Here is a 15,100-nt window from a genome sequence, read left to right as displayed (position 1 = left end):
TGGCCACACACAACACACTAGTTAAAGGAGGGGCGCTGTTTTGTGCAGGCCAGGCACACTCACCACTCACTCATAGGAACAGTTTACAGTTCACACACACACACACACACACACACACACACACACACACACACACACACACACACACACACACACACACACACACACACACACACAATTTATAGATCTAGAACACATAGAATTTATATATAGAACACTTAGAATTCATAGATCTAAAACACAGAATCAAAAGCATAGATCTGGAACTGCTCAAATTCACAGCTCCACTTCGAACGAGGTTTGATTTTTGATATTAGTGTGACAAGGGAACCTCTGCCTTTTGCCCCAGGATCATAATGTTGCTTGCTCTTCTCAATGCAATCTGTAAGATGCTCTTTAAGGATCACATCGTACTTTTCCAGGAGCATAAGCAGAGTTAAGAAGTTACCATGGTCTAGAGTGGCGTCTTGTAGAGTGTAGGCTGCCTCGTCCTTTGACCCCCTGTAGGCTAGCCCCCTCAAGCCTATTACCTCAAGCCATGCAAACAAAGCAAAAGGCTTTATCACCTTCCTCATCGTAGGTTAACCACTTTCTGTTGGTGCCATCTTGGTACAAGAAAGCTCTCTGCACCCCTGGGTTTTTTGCCTTTTGTTGAGGGTGATAGTTAAAAAACAGCTGAATGGTGTTTGGGTTGGGTCGGGTGAAATAATTTATAGCTGGGCCTGGCTCTGGGTCTGGGCTGCTTGGAATGATGTGAGTTGTGGATTCTGGGGATATCATCTCCACTTGAGATGATGTACTGGGTCTATCACAAACCTAGACATGTGATTAATGAGAAGTAGAGGACTGTTATGAATGGGTGAAGTATGGACATGATGATTACATGCAAAAATGTGTCTGCACTCTGCATGCAATCAGAACTTTGGCTAGTTAGAATGGAAAACAAGCATATTGATCTGAGAGTTGGACACACACTTGGGTTATATTATATTTTAGAGTGTTGTATTTAATTGCTTAATGTGCAGCATACTGTATAGGTTATATAGAGCATGACATAAAAGTAAATGATTGTGCAGTGTTTTAATAGTAATTGTATTACCTATGATAATGCTGAAACTGAAGACCAATAAACACAAATACACCATGATTGAAACAATATGTGTACTGACAGTGCCAGTGACACTGTCATTTATTTTTGTTTATTGTCTTTTAAGGTCACACACATAAAGTAGCAGATCTACAAGTTCACCTGTTTATTTTTATATTCCTTCTATTATTATTTTTTTAATTTTGTAATTGATGTTATTCTATGCAAAGAAAGTACTGTGCTCTATCCGTCTGTCTTTCAATGTTATATGAGATACATAAAGTGGTTACTGTGTAAATAAGCCGAAAAGCTCCTTTTAGTTGACCTTATCAGTGATTTATACTGTCATACAGGTACAGTTTCATGACAGTACAGTTCACTGGTACAAGGTTAACTAAAAGGAGATACAAGTAAGCCTTTCTGCTTATTTACACTGGAACAATGTGGAACACATGTGAGTTGTGATCTGTGAGACATAAAATGGGGCTTAATGACTCAGGATGAATATGATTGTTTTCCAGGCAATACATTACATAGCTGCATAGATGCAACACATTACACACACCACCACAGGCACATAGTCAGACCACACCATGCACATGCAGTTGCAAACTTGCAGACAGTTTCTAGTTAATAATTATGTATTATTTATTCATGATTGAGTCAACTGAACTGTGTTCATAGATAGAGCTAAACAACCGTTTCTGAACCATTTTGTTGATCTTGATACTAACCGTTTTTAGCGTTTTACTTTTTGTTTTACCATGTCATCATGACATGAGTAGCAGGAGCATATGTATGTATTTATTTATTTCCACACCACACCATGCGTTTTGCTTTTTTTTTTTCAAACCATGCTTGTTTGCTGGGGGGCACACTAAGCCCCACCATGCTTACCACATCACCACTTGCTCCTTCACGTAATGGTGGTGGCAAGCCTTCCTCATCAACAAGTATAATTCCCTCCTCCTCCTCCTCCTCCTCCTGCACTGTTACAACGTCCTCGGTACTAGCAGCCTCCGCTGGCGCTGCTTCACTCTCTGAGTCTGACTCGCACTGAGTCGGCAAACTGTAACTCGACACCACAGGCTGTTGTTGGAATGCAGCAGCATCACTGCTGCTACTGGTGCTTGGCCCAGCAGCAGGTTGCTTCGGCCCTCCTGCAGCAGAAAACATCGCCGTGATCTTTTTACTTGTAGCAGCATCTGCTGCCAAAGCTTTTCTTTTTGTACGTTGTTTTGTTTGTTTGTTTCTCTCTCTCTCTACACACTCCTCTCTCCTACACTCTCCTCTCCACTGTAAGACGGGTATTGAGTTGACAGACAAGCTAGTGGGCCAATCATGTGACGTCCCTCTGCTACCGTAATGGTGAGTGTGGCCGCGCACACAAAAACGCGGCCTCTCAGCTACCGTAATTATTATAATTTCTTTTTTTTTTTTTTTTTTTTTTTTACGTGATGACCACCGGCCCCAGCGCGCCCCCCCCCCGGTGGCCCAAGGGGCATCTGCCCGGTACGCCAGACGGCCAGCCCGCTGTGCGGGGCTTGTTATCGATGAACTCCCAGCTAGGGATTCGGGAGCAGCCGTGGGCCATATATTGAAGGAAGGCCTTAACCCGGCTCAGGCAGGATGTCGTATTGCCAAGCTTGGATTCATCCAGGCCCACCATTGTCAACTTCCACTCCTCCAGGTATTCCTCTGTAATAACAAAAAAAAGTCAATAGGGTTTGAGCATGGAGCAGCATTCTCAGTTATGTTACGACATGTCATCCTACTTGCAAATACTTACCCATGCAAGGAGGGAATCCCTCATGACATTTCCTCTACCCTTGCCAACGTTCCACGATTAGTATCGTGGCGGGGTAGGAGATCTGGGTGAGGCATGTTTAGAGTGTGGCTTGGCCCCAAGTAAATGTGCTTTCAGCCTGGTCCGGGCTGTTCATGGTCTTCACGACCACGCTAGGAGAGACGCACATCATTTGCATGGACGCACAGCTGTTCCACTGGTCGGTCTGTGGGTCGTAGACCGTCACATGCGGTGACGCGCCGCAATCCACTCCAAATTCACCACCTGTAGATAAAAAGGAATTAACAGGATGGCAACTGTTCCCAAACCACAGTGAAGTTGAAGTGAGTCTATTATGGAACGAAGAGCCATTGAGAACAGTTATGATACCTATGACGTAGATCCGTCCTCTGAGCGCACAGGCAGCTGAATAAGGAATGCGATAACACGGACGAGCAGTTTCTGTCCATGCAGATGTTTGAGGGTTGTACTTGAACATCAGGACACTTTTCCCTGGGCATCTGGCCAGCTTTCTCATGTACGTATATTCCTTTGGGTCGTTGATATGACCTGTGATAGAGCCATCCCCCATAACAGCGACACCAAGGGACCAAGAGGACACCGACGTGAAGAAGACGTATTCATTTTTTACGTTTTTGGGCAGTCTCTCCTTTATGGCTAGCCACTCTTCAGCCGAACTCCTCCTTCGTCATATACAGCTCGGCAGGGCCGTAGGTCTGAGACGTCTTGTGTTCGATGACCTTTTAAGATAGAGACAGGTGGAGAAAGGGGTAGAGCACAGGGAGAGAAAGCAGACAGGACTTAGAATGCTAAAAGTAAGAAACAACCATCAATAAATGCGATGCCAAAAAGACACTGACTCTTGTAAGGTCTTTTTGGCACTGCCGTTACAGTATGTCTCTGCCAGCGTCTTTCTGGCCAGTGGTTATCACACTCCTGTCTGTTTGGCATGGAAAGCTCTACAAAGCATGTGATAAACTGAACAGTACTTACTTGGATGATGTACCCTTTGGCTTCACTTCCCTGCTCCTTTGCCATTGCCACGTGCACTTATTTCATGTTTGCATGAACCGCATTACGGTGGGCATAGAGGCATGCCCAATAGAGGCACATGCAACCCACAAAATGAGCCTTCTTCTTGGTGGTGTATTTCTTCTCCATGGATGCTGTAAGCAGAAGCACAAAACGCCACATGAGTGATTGTTCACTGCGTACCCTGTGATGATTAGAATTCTTTCAAATTGGAAAGTGACTCACCCAGCAGTTCCGGGATCTTCTGTTTGCTCAACTGGAGGCACTTCCGGAGGTCGTCCCCACTGTGGATCTGCTTCTTCTTCTCGTTCTTAACGTCATGTTGACGCTGTATCTTCTGCTTCTTGTTGCTTTTTATTATTGCATCCAAAAAAGCAACAAGGCTATTCAAGTGCGAGACGGAAATGCGGAAGCCTCGAGGGGGTCTGGACCTCAGGTGCTTGAAGAAGCTCCCCACATTCACCATGTAATGATGGTGGGTGGTTGCGACCGTCGCAGATCTCTCCATCAGAGATCTGAGCCACCTGTTGAGGAAAGTGCAAATAGGTGTTTGTTTGTTTATGTATTCATCTTTCGCTCTCACACACACACACACACACACACACACACACACACACACACACACACACACACACACACACACACACACACGATTACTCACCTTCTGATGCGGGGCTTGTTATCGATGAACTCCCAGCTAGGGATTCGGGAGCAGCCGTGGGCCATATATTGAAGGAAGGCCTTAACCTGGCTCAGGCAGGATGTCGTATTGCCAAGCTTGGATTCATCCAGGCCCACCATTGTCAACTTCCACTCCTCCAGGTATTCCTCTGTAATAACAAAAAAAGTCAATAGGGTTTGAGCATGGAGCAGCATTCTCAGTTATGTTACGACATGTCATCCTACTTGCAAATACTTACCCATGCAAGGAGGGAATCCCTCATGACATTTCCTCTACCCTTGCCAACGTTCCACGATTAGTATCGTGGCGGGGTAGGAGATCTGGGTGAGGCATGTTTAGAGTGTGGCTTGGCCCCAAGTAAATGTGCTTTCAGCCTGGTCCGGGCTGTTCATGGTCTTCACGACCACGCTAGGAGAGACGCACATCATTTGCATGGACACACAGCTGTTCCACTGGTCGGTCTGTGGGTCGTAGACCGTCACATGCGGTGACGCGCCGCAATCCACTCCAAATTCACCACCTGTAGATAAAAAGGAATTAACAGGATGGCAACTGTTCCCAAACCACAGTGAAGTTGAAGTGAGTCTATTATGGAACGAAGAGCCATTGAGAACAGTTATGATACCTATTACGTAGATCCGTCCTCTGAGCGCACAGGCAGCTGAATAACGAATGCGACGATGATAACACGGACGAGCAGTTTCTGTCCATGCAGATGTTTGAGGGTTGTACTTGAACATCAGGACACTTTTCCCTGGGCATCTGGCCAGCTTTCTCATGTACGTATATTCCTTTGGGTCGTTGATATGACCTGTGATAGAGCCATCCCCCATAACAGCGACACCAAGGGACCAAGAGGACACATGACAAAATACACACACACACACACACACACACACACACACACACACACACACACACACACACACACACACACACACACCTCTTCTTCCTCCAGGTGCCTCTTGGAAGGACGTTGTGCCTGTCCAAGGAGGAAAAAACAGATATGCATTAACAACATGGGAAAAAACAGACAGACAGACAGACAGACAGACAGACAGACAGACAGGCAGACAGGCAGGCAGACAGGCAGGCAGGCAGGCAGGCAGGCAGGCAGGCAGACAGACAGACAGACCTGTTGCATATTTTCCAAAAGGTTGTGAAGTCTATCTTTGTAGTATGCTTTTTTGGCCCTCTTCTTTGCCAGCATCCCCCTGTAAACTTCACATTGGGTACATGGTACCAAACTTGAACTGGTCCGGCCGGTCTGGCCTCCCGACGGGCCCCTGAAGGTCCGGGCTGTTCATGGTCTTCAGGGGGGGACCATCCTCACCCTCATCCTCAATGTCAATTGAACTTATGAGCGAATAGGCTGTCTCTGTGGTTCTTAATTCGCTCATCTGCCTCCTCGCCTCCCGCCACTGAGCATTTTTTTCGTTGCTTTGTCTGATCTGCTCCTGCACCGGATCTACTATGAATCCCTGCATTCCATGGGGAGAAACTGCTAAAACAAAAACTCATTCCCTGGAGTGGAACTGTGCAGTTTTTGCAGCTCCTCTCACCCAGGACTACAGGAATTACTCTATTTGGCCCAGGGAATGGCAACGCTGTTCTATTGGCTGTTCTCAGGGGCACCCCGCCCACCTCGTTCAGACCCAGATTGCAGCGCTCACCCAGACTACAGGAATTACTCTATTTGGCCCAGGGAATGGCAACGCTTTTCTATTGGCTGTCCTCAGGGGCACCCCGCCCACCTCGTTCAGACCCAAATTGCAGTCCCATTATGAAGCATTATATGATCACACATACTGTATATGCAATGAATAATGCTTGCACTATGATTACTATAACTGGAGACCCCCCGGAATAATCATGTAATTTAAGAATTAAGCCATTACATTGAGTTTCACTCAGTGGAACCGAGTTAAACTATAGGCTACATGTTGTGAAAACAGCAGATCTACAAGCTTACAATGGCATTGGTGCCATTTTTGAGACACCATTTTATTATTCTGCTCCAGGATTCTGGCTACCCCCCCTAAATCCCATGTGCCGAGTCCGAATATACAGGTTTTATTTCGATGCACAAACAGGAAGTGCCTCAAACCGGCCCCTTCCTGGTGTGTTTTGGGTGTTACGGGTTGGTAGGTGCTCCGATATATTTGTTTCTCAAGTCTGCACGTAATTTTAAGCCTCAAGTCCTATTGTGATTTTATAGTAAGTCTCTACAACACTTCTAACCCCTAAAGGTCACATAAAATACTCAAGAAAGGCTTTAGTTTGGGCCTTGAGTCCTTAAAATCAATAAAAAATTCGAAAAAAAATCATTTTGTTTCAGGCAGGACATTTTTTTCATATTTGAAGGATGCTGAATCCGATGAAATGGGTCTCGTGTCTCTCCGACAATTCAAGCCTTGACGATCGTGAAAAATACATGAAATTTGGACGGTGTCAATTCAATTGAATATTCTTTCAGATAAAAAACACTTATTCTGACTTGCTTTTTGACGATGAGTCTGATGAAGTTGGTCCCGTCGCGTAAAAATGCTTTGGTCGATTTCTAACCCTTCTAGAAGGAATAGTTCGGGTTCTAGGGGGCGTACAGACAAACGGAAAGAAGATTCTTGATCTGCTACCGGAGACGAACACGTCGATGTGCGTTTCATTTCTGAGCGACCCCTAGAGGGCTAACCCTAATTCTAACGTTAGGGACTGTTTAATCCGCACAGGAGTGTTGTACAGAGGAGTTACACTCCCACATGTACCCACATGTTCGTCTCGGCGAGCTGAACACACCGGTTTAAGGTTCATCCCACACGGATGCTCCTGTGAGGAGATAGCTTTCTCCAGCCTGCCATTCAAAGTGCTCTTACGGTTATAGACTCTATGACCTTTGGTCAAATTGGAGATCCTGGGGAAGAAAGGTCGTAGGAGGACAAACAAGACATCCACACGTTCGTCTTGGAGAGCGCTACAACATATCTCGGAACCAAGGTCTGATGTCGCATCGTATTTGACTTATAACGCGAAATAGCTAACCCTAGGGTTAGCTATTTTGCGTTATAAGTCGAAAACCATCATGTGTCAAGGGCCATTCTTTTAGTATGTTGTATAGCTCACCGAGACGAACAAGTGGAGGTGTGTTTTATTTCTGTGCAACATTCCTAGGGTTAAACTAGGGTTAGCCTCCCTTGAATTACTAATAAATCAGGATAGGATATTAGGGTTACTGAATGTCGACCTGAGGCTTAAAATTACATGCAGACTTGAGAAAAAAATATATCGGAGCACCTACCAACTCATAACACCCAAAACACACCAGGAAGTGGCCGGGGGTAGCCAGGATTCTGGGGGTAGCCAGAATCCTGGAGTAGAATAATAAAATGGTGTCTCAAAAATGGCACCAATGCCATTGTAAGCTTGTAGATCTGCTGTTTTCACAACATGTAGCCTATAGTTTAACTCGGTTCCACTGAGTGAAACTAAATGTAATGCCTTAATTCTTAAATTCCATGATTATTTCGGGGGGTCTCCATTATAGTAATTATAGTGCAAACATTATTCATTGCATATACAGTATGTGTGATCATAGAATGCTTCATAATGAGACTGCAATTTGGGTCTGAACGAGGTGGGCGGGGTGCCCCTGAGGACAGCCAATAGAAAAGCGTTGCCAATCCCTGGGCCAAATAGAGTAATTCCTGTAGTCTGGGTGAGCGCTGCAATCTGGGTCTGAACGAGGTGGGCGGGGTGCCCCTGAGGACAGCCAATAGAAAAGCGTTGCCATTCCCTGGGCCAAATAGAGTAATTCCTGTAGTCTGGATGAGCGCTGCAATCTGGGTCTGAACGAGGTGGGCGGGGTGCCCCTGAGAACAGCCAATAGAAAAGTTTTGCCATTCCCTGGGCCAAATAGAGTAATTCCTGTAGTCCTGGGTGAGAGGAGCTGCAAAAACTGCACAGTTCCACTCCAGGGAATGAGTTTTTTTAGCAGTTTCTCCCCATGGAATGCAGGGATTCATAGCGGTGCACCAAGTGCCGCAGTTGTAAAGGTTAGTTTTTTCTGTCTGTTCTTAAGTTAACAAATAAAACTTTCACAATAGGATTCCAAGAACATTGCAGCTGAGACTGCAATAGTAATAGGGAATTTGTATTGTTAATGTTATTTTGCATGCAGACGTGTGATTCCTGCAGATTCATTGCCCCCTCTTGTCCGTCCACCCACCATGTATCTCCCCAGGTCCCTGAAGCCCGTATCAGAGTCGGGTCCGCGGTGTAGTGCCGTGTAGTCTTTTTGAGTCATAAAACTACAATGTTAACGCTCAAAAAGACTACACGGCACTACACCGCGGTGGATAGCCGACCCGACTCTGATACGGGCTTGAGGCCCTGATGGCTACATAGGAAACTTAGATGCCTCATCATGCATCCTTGTAATCTGTTTCACCCCGAACCAGTTATACTAAAATATTGATCTTCCCTTTGTTGACATGTCATTTCATTTTGTCTGTTTCAGAATTGGATAGGAAACCTAAAACGTTCCTTCCAAGCTCCCAGGTCCAATCCCCCGAAAAACCAGCCTCTGGTCCAAGGGATTGGACTGGTTACAATCTATGCTGTCAGGAGCAGTTAAAACGTGACCAGGGTAAGTAGGCCTACTATTGTGAATTGAAAGCTTAATTTAGACCAAATGCTTTAGCCTGAGGGAAGAGGAGACAATTAATGTACACAGCACATAAACCGGTGAAGTCTTGCATGCTTGCATTTTTACACACGTGTTCCTATACCTCAGCTTGTATTATTTACTAGTCTAGATTGGTGTTTTTAGATAGTCAGGTTTAAAGTTTAGGTGCACATGCGTCAAAATAAAACACTGTCAGGTTGCAAAGTATTGTGCGCTTGTAGATTGACTTTGTTTGGCTAAGATATTTTGCATTTAGAGAATGGCGTGTAACATTCTAAATATGATTTATACTGTCAAAATGTTTTCCTAAAACCTCTTGATTGTAAAGTTTGAGTAAGTGTAGCTTTGGGAACCAACTGTTCCTGAGCCTGTTTCCTTTGAGGCAGCCTCATGTACACCCCTGGTACATGACGCTAACATGTTGCAGGGACTTGCTGCCAATCCTACCTGTGTTTCTGGAGTACCAAGCCAGAGGCATTATTTTCCATTTTTTTCCCATTTTGTGTATGACCTAGCTAGGGTTTAGTCCTCCCAATGTCAGGGCGGATACACTAACCACAATGCCCTTCTATATATTTTCCAGGCAAAATGAAAGACATGGGTGCCTGGTCACGTTTGTTTGACTGAAGAGGAGAGGGAGGTTTTTTAATAAAGAGGCAGCAGCTATGCGGGAATCCAGGAGAGGGGAACAACTCACGCCTGCATTAAAATGCATGTGGACCAGAATCAGGTGCCTGTAGATGTGTTGGTGGTGTCGACGTTGACTTGCTTCTGGGTTAAGTTTTCACTGTTGCTGTCGTCTTCTGGAGAGGAGGATGATGATTTCTCCTCAACTTCCTCAGAAGAATCACTGCTGTTGTGGGTTGAAGTAGTTTCCTGGATTAATTTGGACTTTAGTTTATTTACAGTCTCCTTTTTGTCAGTTTCACTGGAGTCTCCTTTTCTCTCCAGAGGCAGCTCTTTCTCGCCTTCTTCCTCAGAAGAGTCACTACTGCTGTCGCGGTTAGAATTGGTTTCCTTTATGGTGCCATTTTTCTTTCCATCATCACTGGATTTCTGTGATGGGGAAGGCTTCTCACCTTTCTTCATCTCACTTTTATTTGTTCTCCCTTTAGTCTTCTGTTTGTTAGATTTGTCATCCTTTTCTGATTTAGACTTTACGTTCCTTTGTTTTTTTTATGGTCTCAAGTGTTCAATGTTATAATCTGACGCAGTTTGAAGTCATGTTGATTCATTGCAGCTTTATTGAAATGTGTTATTGTCCACAGTGCTTGCCAATTGCCCATGCTGTGCTCGTTTGAACCAAGTAACAAGGTGGCTTTCCATTAAGACTAGCAACCCCCGGATAGCGGATTTAAGGTACAGGATGTTTGTTTCTTTGTTGGTTTCATTGTTTGATTTACTTTGGAGTTAATTGTAATTGTTTGGGTTTTGGTTTTGTTTGTGGATTGATTTATTGGTTGCATGACTTCAAACTGCTTCAAATTATAACATTGAATACTTGAACCACTTCAGATTCAGATTCAGATTTCTTTATTAACCATTGTGTAATACACATAGGAATTTGCTTTGGCATACTACATTTTTGCATTCAAATCAATTTTTTCACATATAACATAAACAAAAACAAAAAACAGACAAACACAAAAACACCGACAGAACGCAACACGTAGTCACCACAGCAGCCATGGACGGCGCTATCTTGGAGAACCTGCGCAACAATTCAGGGCGATCAAACAAAACAAGAAACAACAAACATACAGGTTAACAAACAGGTTGAAAAAAACAAAAACGAACAAGAACACAGGAGGGGAAAAAAGAAAAATGCATAATGTGGAAGGGGGGGAGTGGGTTTGTACCACTTGAAAGTGGTACAAACATTTCATACCATGTTGCCTTCAAACACATGCTGTGCTACCACCTGTCTGTCTCCCTTTAGCTTTGCATTGTTGTGTCCTGAGTGAAGCTAGGGGGCGTCAGTTATATAGTAGGGAACAGGAAGTTTCAAAATAAAACAGGAAAAACCAAAAAGTAGTAAACCAAATATCAAAATAAAGTAAACTAAATAATCAAAGAAAATAATCCAAGAACAAACTAACTTCAAATTAAAGTGATAATTGAAGTAAAATAAACAAGTGTCACCGACACTTACAGGCAGTATCTCAGCCCCATTTGGCGTTATAAATGGTGTCAGCCAGGGGGGAATTTTGAGTCAAATTGTATTTAATTTATATATTAACTTGTCTGCTCAACTGCGCCTATGAGTAGATCTGTCAGTATATGGTTGAAACCCCAAATAATTGATAAAAGAGATTTTTCAATGGATTCTGTTACTATTGGGTATGCTAAACAACATACTAAAAGTTTAGGAACAAATAACTAACGGCATTTTCAAGATGGCGTCCACGATGGCTGCCGGGAGCTAAACATGCCTATTTAATGTGTAAAAAATAATGTAAAATATTCACTTGGTAACTAGCTTTTACATTTTGACATGGTGTTAGGCATGGGTATAAGGTTTTCAAAAACTATCGCAAACAAGTTGGGCTCACCCCCTAGTGGTCTACAATATACTGACCTATCTAATATCTGATTCATTGCAAACAGACCACTAGGGGGCGAGCCCAACTTGTTTGCGATGGTTTTTGAAAACCTTATACCCATACCTAACACCTGCCAAAATAAAAAAAAACTCTTCACCAAGTGCATATTTTGTATGAATCTTTACACATTAAAACCCAGTTGATAGGCATTTTAAGCTCCTGGCAGCCATCATGGACGCCATCTTGAAAATGAGGCCTTTCCGGTAGTTATTTTTTCCTAAACTTTTAGTATGTTGTTTATCATACCCAATAGTAACAGATTCCATTGAAAAATCTCTTTCATCAATTATTTGGGGTTTGAACCATATACTCACAAATCTACTATTGAATTCATTGCAAACAGACCACTAGGGGGCAAGTTCAACTGGTTTGTGATGGTTTTTGAAAACCTTAAATCCATACCTAACACCATATCAAAAATCAAAAACTCTTCATCGAGTGCAGATTTATTATGAATTTTTACACATTAAAACCCAGTTTATAGGCATTTTCAGCTCCCGGCAGCCATCGTGGACGCCATCTTGAAAATGGTGCCTTTCCGGTAGTTATTTTTTCCTGAATTTGTTGTATGTTGTTTATCATACCCAATAGTATCAGAATGTATTTCTGTGCATCTGTGCTTCCGGGTCAAAATGACCTGAACAGCACTTAAGGTTCAAAAAATATGAGGGGGGTGTAGCATGGGTGTAGTGCAAAACATTTTTTTTTACATGTTCATCTCAGAAGAATCTTTAAGGCCAGTGAGTTTCAGGTGGAAAAAATTTAAACTTCTACTTTTTTTTCCAAATGAAAATGTAAACCGGGTCAAAATGACCCGAACAGAACTTAACTCTTATACTGCTTTGGACGTTCCTGTTCGCCCCAATTCTCAAGAGACCTCCGCGCCAATACGGCACTCGTTCGCGTTCGTTCGTTTACCTCGTCTGATGACTGTAAGCTGATGAGGGGTCGCGGCGCCGTGTACTGTAAACACATTTTCCGCGGTGATGGTGTAAAAAATCCATTATGCGTTAACATCAACGGAGACCAATTCACTTCCTTGTTGATTTCCTCTGGCCCGGAGGCTCTGTGGCCAGTGACTGGTCTGAATGTACGGCAACACATAACAGGAAAATTCACATTCATTCTCGCATGACGCCGCCCTCTGCTGCCTGGCAGACCAAAGTGCACTATTGCACAATCAAAAAAAAAAAAAAAAAAAGTCTATCTATCTACTATAACGTCGCAAAGGTAAGCCGCTTTTTGATGGCACCAGACCCAATAAATAAATAAATAATCTGGCAGTAGGAGAGTTAAGGGTTAAAGGAGCTATAGTCAACTTTTTCTTGAAAAAAGGATGCTAGTCTAAAAGACAAGAATGTAAACAAAGTGTCGGTCCGATAACGGCCAAAATGATTATTTTATCATTATTTTACGCTTTTTGTGGTCATTTTTGAATAGAAACACATGTATGAAGCTTATTTTTTTATAAAATATTTTTGAAACATTATTTTTATTTTAGCATCCGTTTTTCAAGAAAAAGTTGTAATATTAACAATATGAAGGCAGAGCAAGCACTAGTCTGCATACTGTAGCAAGTCTTTGTACAGAGTAACACTGCAACCTAACTACCATGAATATTGTGGATAATACCCTTCTATTTAATAATTTTGGGGATGTTGATGTTGCATCTGCCCATTTGTCAATTTGGTAAAAATAAATTGGTTGAATAGAATTCATATTTTGGGACCATCGTACCATTGTTCACAATGGTTTGTAATGCAGGCTTGTGCAGGCTGCTACCCCAGGAAGTCTGTGATCCAAGATGGCCACGGTGTGAATATGATCTATGGTGTGCTATCCAGAAATGACAAATGTAACAAATTGTCATTGCCCTTCGGAAAAACTGAATCATTTCTGTATCAAGTATGAACCTCAACAAGTCCCCGGTTTTAATGGTTAGATTCGGTGACAATGTAGTCAGAAAATAAAGAAGAGGTCACTTAGAGCTGGACCTCTGGTCTAGGCAACCTAGTCATACTAGGGTGAAATGAGTGTGAGTGAAGTGAGACTTCGGTAAACTGCTCTTCATCTTCTCTGAAGTATGAATGGTTCAAGGTTCAGAATGAGGTTCAGAATGAGCCTTTATACTGTGGTGGTGGACGCTGTCCGTGCGTCTGTGGCAGCTTCAGGAAAGTGGATTAAGCCGTCTTCTCAATAGTCATGGGGCTTGCAGTTCAAGTGGTAACGTTATATTGTCCATCTTAATGATTAACTTGTCTTTCATCTGCTAGCCACCTTTGCTACAGTATTGCTTGTGTATCTCACCCTCTTGTTTGAAAATGTCTGTGGCTCTTTTAACTCGTAATTGTACAGTACGTCTTGTTTATACTCTTCAAAAGTAACTTTACCGGCAACTGTACTATTGTAGACCTAGGAACTGTTGTGGATGTGGATGTGATTCCAAATAAAATGCCGACGAGCTGTATGTGGCTCTGATGCGGCTCGCCGTGCAACACTTCTTCCGCCTGGCTCCGTGAAGAGCCCTTCACAATAAAGTCTCTGTTAACATCCCAATGAACCTCATTTTACACAGGTGGAGCGGCCCACGTCCAGTGATGGCCTCAAATCATGGCTCCATTTTAACAGTAACTGGTCATAATTAAATCCCAACCCAGGATAGCCCAGGATGTTTTGATTCTTCTCTTATGGTACCTATACTGGTAAGACGTCTCAGGGCGACACTTCTTGGCCATATGGCCAGTGATGTATATCGGACCAGTTACCCATATATGGAGACCTCGATCTGCATGATAGTCAACAATATTATGTCAAAACATGCCCATATATGGTCATTACTAAATATGGGCGTTCCCAGATATGTTCTTAATGTACTGCTTGGTTTAATATTGGCCTAGTGTCCTAGTGTTCATTTTTCATTGCGAACAAATAAAACCTGGTGTATGTAGGTGGCAGCAGAGGGCTAGAGCAGTGTGTACAGCTTACACACAACACACACACACACACACACACACACACACACACGCACACACACACACACACACACACACACACACACACACACACACACACAAATGGCGGAGGAAACATGCTTGGCAACAACCCGCAAATAAGGGTTCAGTTACTATCTAAACCTCCACTGCCTGTCTGTCTTGTCTGTCAGCCAGTGTGTCTGTCCGTCACATCACACTTTTCCCCAACTCATATC

This window comes from Nannobrachium achirus (genome assembly GCF_963921795.1).
Source record: "Nannobrachium achirus genome assembly, contig: SCAFFOLD_37, whole genome shotgun sequence".
Classification (NCBI taxonomy): Eukaryota; Metazoa; Chordata; class Actinopteri; order Myctophiformes; family Myctophidae; genus Nannobrachium; species Nannobrachium achirus.
The sequence above is the reverse complement of the archived record's forward strand: the minus strand, read 5'-3'. Positions refer to the sequence as shown.